This window comes from Callithrix jacchus, chromosome 21 (assembly GCF_049354715.1).
Source record: "Callithrix jacchus isolate 240 chromosome 21, calJac240_pri, whole genome shotgun sequence".
Lineage (NCBI taxonomy): Eukaryota > Metazoa > Chordata > Mammalia > Primates > Cebidae > Callithrix > Callithrix jacchus.
The window spans coordinates 12,301,367-12,307,373 of NC_133522.1; positions in this window are offsets into that span (position 1 = coordinate 12,301,367).

Sequence of the window (6,007 nt, forward strand, 5' to 3'; positions counted from 1 at the left end):
ATCAGCCCCTTTCACATTCCACTGCCAAGCAAATTCTCATTGTTTGGAAACAATCCTACTCTCCCAGAATATTTTGATGTTCTGCATGACCAGGAATGAATGATTAAACGGAAAGCAGGATTTGCAAGGTAGAGACTGTGCATTCCTCTGGAGACACTTGCTACTGGCACATGTTTGTAGGAGGATCTAGCCTATCATGCTCAGAGATAATTTGATTACATTCCAGAGCAAAATTTCTCTCTCTCACTCCCTCTCTCTGGGTGGGAGATGGGGTAGATGTTCTGGCCGCCCTACGCAGGCTTTGAGTCTCTTTTGCTGTTCTTCCCCTGGGGTGTAATTCCTCCTACATATCCAGGTAACCTCTGGTTCTTATTGTCTTGTCCCACAGGGAATTGGAGCACGGAGATGTACTGCTGCTAAGATTGCTCTGTGAGTAAACAAAAGGTTTTTCCTTTGATTCAGAGGTCTAGGGTTCCTATGGGGCAGGAGTGTGGGGAGGTGACAGAGAAATAGTGGCAGACTTACTTGTTAGTTTAAAAGTAGGGTAATATCAAAGACCCTTCAACCCTTCTCAGTTTTGTACTTAATGCTTTTACTCTAATATATACATATATGTAAAACTTTTTGATATCAAATCTCACTCTGGGGCCAAGGCTGGAGTGCCGTGGTGCAATCTCACCTACAGAAACCTCTGCTCCCTGGGTTCAAGCGATTCTCCTGCCTCAGTCTCCTGAGCAGCTGGGATTACAGGCCTCTGCCACTACACACAGCTAATTTTTGTATTTTTAGTGGAGAAGTGGTATTGCTATTGAGGAAGGAGACCCAGGCATCTAGGTTCACCTCCCCCTTGACCTCCACACTGCATTTCAGTAGAAAAGGCTGGAAGACTGTCGCCTCCTAAATCACCTTCCTGTAAACTGGCAGGCATGGTAAGGGGGAAACTCTCCTGAAGACACTGTTTTTACTTAAACAAGATCAAACCCCCACCCCACTCCTCCATCCCAGACCAGAACTCTTTCACATGTAATTCCTAAAATTGTAAACCCAAGACCCTTTCATATGTGATTTTTAAGGCTGTAATCCTAAGAACGTTTCATGTGTAATATCTAGAGTGTAAGCCTATATAAAGGCAGAGCTTCTCTTTGTCAGGGGAGCTGGGTCATTTAGACAAATTGTCGCCTGGCTGTCAGTCGTAATAAACTTCTTCCTTCCAGTCTGTTTCTCCTGACAGCTCCTGCTTCACTATGTCGCCCAGGTTGATCTCGAACTCCTGGGCTCAACTGATTTGCACACCATGGCCTACCAAGGTGCTGGGACTACAAGCATACACCACCACACCAGGCCTCTAATTAATATTTTAACAAAGACTTTGTCAGTTTTTAGATAAACTCAAAGAAGAGCTGAGTACTTATTCTGATTCCATTATATACCTGAAACCTTTATATTCACTCCCTCAATTCTTATATTACATTTCACTTTCCTATGCTCCCCATCAATCTGCCTCCAAGCCATGGTATTCTCAACATATCTGATGTCTCTCCCATACCTACTACTCATAAGGGGCAAAATCACCTCAAAATAATGGTTGCCATTTTTTGACAGTCACATGTGGCAGTGTTCACACAGTTGCAGCAAGGAGAAGTGCAGATCTGAGAAAGGGAAAAATCCCTCTATGGAACCAACAGACCTTATGATAGCACACTCACTATCACTAGAATAGCATGGAGGTAACTGCCCCCATGATTCAGTTACCTTGAGAATTGAATAGTCAGAATGTAGCCTTGAGAGTTGCAAGAAAGATAGACACGATTTTCACCCAAGGGAGGAGAGGGGTATAATGGATGATGACATGTATTACAATTTAGTATTATTTTAAAGACTACCTATGGCCCCATCTAGATCACTTCTGGGTAGTTATCCTAAAGCCACGTGGGATTCACAGACCAGAAAATACTGCACAGTATTTATTGTCCACAGACATCAATGCTTCAGTTTTTACACATTCATAGATTAGGTTCGGTGGTCTTCTGTTCTGAAAATATTTGCACATTATTTAAAGAGACAGTCTCCAGCACTGCCTTTGATATTTTGCTTCCATTTGCAAAAGCTAGAACATAATTAGAATAAAGCCATTTTCACCTCTCTATTCTGCCTTTGCTTTATGTTTTCCCCAGCTGTGTGGCCCTTGCTATGAAATAGCTCATAAAATCCAGTCAGAGGCAGGGCTCATTAATGCGGCTTTGGTTAGCACTTACTTTGGGCTATTGTTTTGTCACTCATTACTTAACAGAATTCTAACATACTCTGACAACACATACTTTTCATAGGAGTCACTTTTTAAAGCAAACAAGAATATTATAGTGATGTATTAAAAATTACTTCATGATGACCTTGAAACACCAAACATCTCTAGAATTAATGAATTACATAGGTTGCCATCTAGTCTTAACTATGCTTTCAACAACTCACAATGTGACCTCTGTTAGCAACTTACCTACACTGTGCCACCGTTTGCTCAAGTATCCAAGGAGGATGTTGAATATGATGAGGCTGCTCGAAAGCTTCAGTAAATACAACTATATTTTCAACTTTTCTTATTGGCCTTTTTAAGGAAAAAAAGATGTATCCAAGCCTCTCAAGATTATACATTCACAATTTACTTATCTTTTTGGTGATTTTGTTCTTTCTCTGAGATCACTCAAGCCATTTCTTCAAGAAGACCTGTGGGGTCTTTATTGGCTGCTGCTGTTTCTATAGCATTTTTTTAATGATGCCATAAGGCATAATTTCTATTTGCTATTTGATGTGGTTGGGCTGTGTCCCCACCCAAATCTTATCTTGAATTGTGGTTCTTATAATCCCCAGAGGGAACTAACTGAATCATGGGGGAAGTTACCTCCATGCTATTCCACTGATAGTGAGTGGCTATCATAAGAGCTGATGGTTTTAAAAGGGCTTTTCCCCCTGCTTGAATCTGCACTTCTGCTTGTTGCCTCCATGTGACGAAGGACATGTTTGCTTCCCCTTCCACAATGATTGTAAGTTTTTTGAGTCCTCCCTAGTCATGCTGAACTGTGAGTCAATTAAACTTCTTTCCTTTATAAATTACCTAATCTCAGGTATTTCTTCATAGCAGCATGAGAAAGAACTAATACACTAGTTTATTCAAAGGAACTCAGCAGTAAGAAACAAAATCCAGATCTAGAAGCACTGAGCATAATTCCCTTAGGGAGCAATTGTACAGCAGCCCTCCATCTTGGTCTTGCATTTTAATGTTATTCTGTTATTGGTTTTATTAATTCTACATTCTCTGAGCTGTTCTTCCTACAGTTGCAAAGATTATAGTATTCAGAGCAAAATACTGTTTTCTGTACTTCTCATTTAGGAAGATCAGAAGCTACAAAATAAATTGACAAGTAGTAAATGCCAGATGCAATCTTTCCTACACCATTAATAGACACACACCTGTTTCTCTTAAGCCACAAGAAGCATTAATGTAGATTTACCAGATGGTTACAGTGGATGAAGTTTAGTGAAGCAGCAAAGCAAAAGGTTCCATAAGCTGATTTCTCCTTAGGCAATAGCTAAAGATGCTTTTGCCTCAGGACTTTCATAGGAATAAAAAAACACCATGAAGAAAAAATAATTTGAGAAATTAGAAGGAAAAAGTAGAAAAAAAGAAGGAAAAAAGTAGAAATCTGTTTGTGATGAATGTGAGCTGTATATATAGAGAGAGCTAGTCTTTTTAAAATAATCGTATTTTTCCTCTCTAAATAGAAAAGATCCTTCCATAATTCCTAGGCATGAATGTTATAGTCCAGAATATGTCTACTCCCATGACTTTTTTTATGACCTTGCAAAAATAGGATTGCTCTAACACAATCATTTGTGCATATGGCTTTTCCAGACTTCAAATATGACAGGTCATGTCTGTAATGCCTCTTTCCTTCCACTTTGTAAGTCTGAATTACAGCACAAGTTTCAGTCTAGGGCCAAGTTGAGAAGCTACAACAGTGTATGTTGTTCCAAGAAAAGAAGATATTTAAATATATTGTTCTCTTATGAGAATACGGTTCTGTATTTAACATATTTTATTATATTGCTATGATTCTCAGTAAAGAGACTGATGTCTAGTAAATCACTGCTCCCTAGAAGGAAGGATCCTCAAAGCGGTCACCATTATCTCTGCACTATGATAGGGATTAACTTTTCTTTAAACAGGTTTTTGGTAAAAGAGGAGGAGGGATATTAATGTATAAGCATTTGAATATTTGCAGGTGAATTAACAAATAAGTTATTCCCTTACGTTTAAGTTCCAAATAATATAAACATGGGTCGTTTAGCAATACAAACCTAATGCAAGTTTTTATACTTTGGTTAAAAATATATAGCTTAGGAAATTTTACAAAATATTGATAAATAACCGATATGGAGACATAAATAGATATAAAACTGTTTATTTGGTAGAAATTAATATAAGTGAGTTGGAAATATTTTTTCTGTATAAGTTTGGTGAAAATATTACCTAGCATTGTCAATAGAAAAATTCATATGGCTTAATATTTTGCCATTCAGTGCCTTACTTACATAATTTCTACATAATGTATTTTAAGATGCATATTTTTAATATAAGAATGGCCTACAAATTTTACTTTTAGAAACATGTTTATACTGGTTTCTGTCTGTTCCCTAACTTGGTATCAGATAATTATATTGGAGGAAATATTATTTTCCAATTGAATTCTTTAATGAATACACTACACATGGCATATTACCTACCTGTTTTAGTTCATTTTCACACTGCTATAAAGAACTGCCTTGAGACTGGATAATTTATAAAGGAAAGAAGTTTTATTGACTTACAGTTCTGCATGGCTAGGGAGGCCTCAGGAAACTTACAATCATGATAGAAAGAGAAGCAGGCACCTTCTTCACAAAGCAGCAGGAGAGAGATCCAGCAAGAGTGGAACTACCAAACACTTAAACACCATCAGATCCTATAACTTACTCACTATCACAAGAACAGCATGGGGGAAACAACCACAATAACCCGATCACCCTCCACCAGGGCCCTCCCTTAACATCTGAGGATTACAGTCACAATTGGAGATGAGGTTTGCATGGGGACACAGAGCCAAACCATGCTACTACCTCACTTTTATTTGAATATTTAATGTAATGGTTAGTATTTATGCAAATTGGCAAAACACTACAAATTGTCAAAGTGCAGCTTATAAATTTTATTGCAGACATTATTGTTAATTGAATGGTAAACTATACAAATAAAACAGCAAACTTACCTGCTAGAAAATTTTTAAAATAACATTTAAGATGATTTATATATGCAGAAATTCTATTGTTTATGCCTATCAAAATATTAATGATCAATTTTAAAGTAAGAGAACTGCTGCTTTAAAGTGGAGAATTGCTGCTTTTGCATATGCTATGGTTTGAAAGTATCCCCCAAAGTTCATATGTTGCAAACTTTTTCCCTAGTGCAACAGTGTTGGCAGATGGGGCCCAATAAATGATTGAGTCTCGAGGGTTCTCCCTTCCGGAATCAATTAATATTATCTCAGCACGGGTTAGTTATCTGGTGGGTGGGTTTGTTATAAAAGCGAGTTTGGCCCCTTCTTGCTCTTGTTCCTCTCATTCTCTTGTTCTTCCACCTTCTGCCATGGCATGCAGAAATGCCAAATGCCAGCACCCTGTCTTTAGACTTCCAAGCCTCCAAAACTGTGAGCCAAATAAATTTCTTTTGTTTATGAGTTACTGGTATTCTTTTATAATAAAACAAAATGGAGTAAGACGGTACATTTTTTTTAAAAAAATGAAAAGGCTAGTATTACTGGTGGAAACTGAAGTGGGATTAATTTTTTTCTTTTCTCTCTATGACTCAGTTTCCATTTATATAAAATTTAGATTATATTGGTTGAATGTTAAACGTTTTCAAGATGTAGATATCTAGGAAGATCTATGCTTAGGATGCGTCTGCTTGGACTTGATT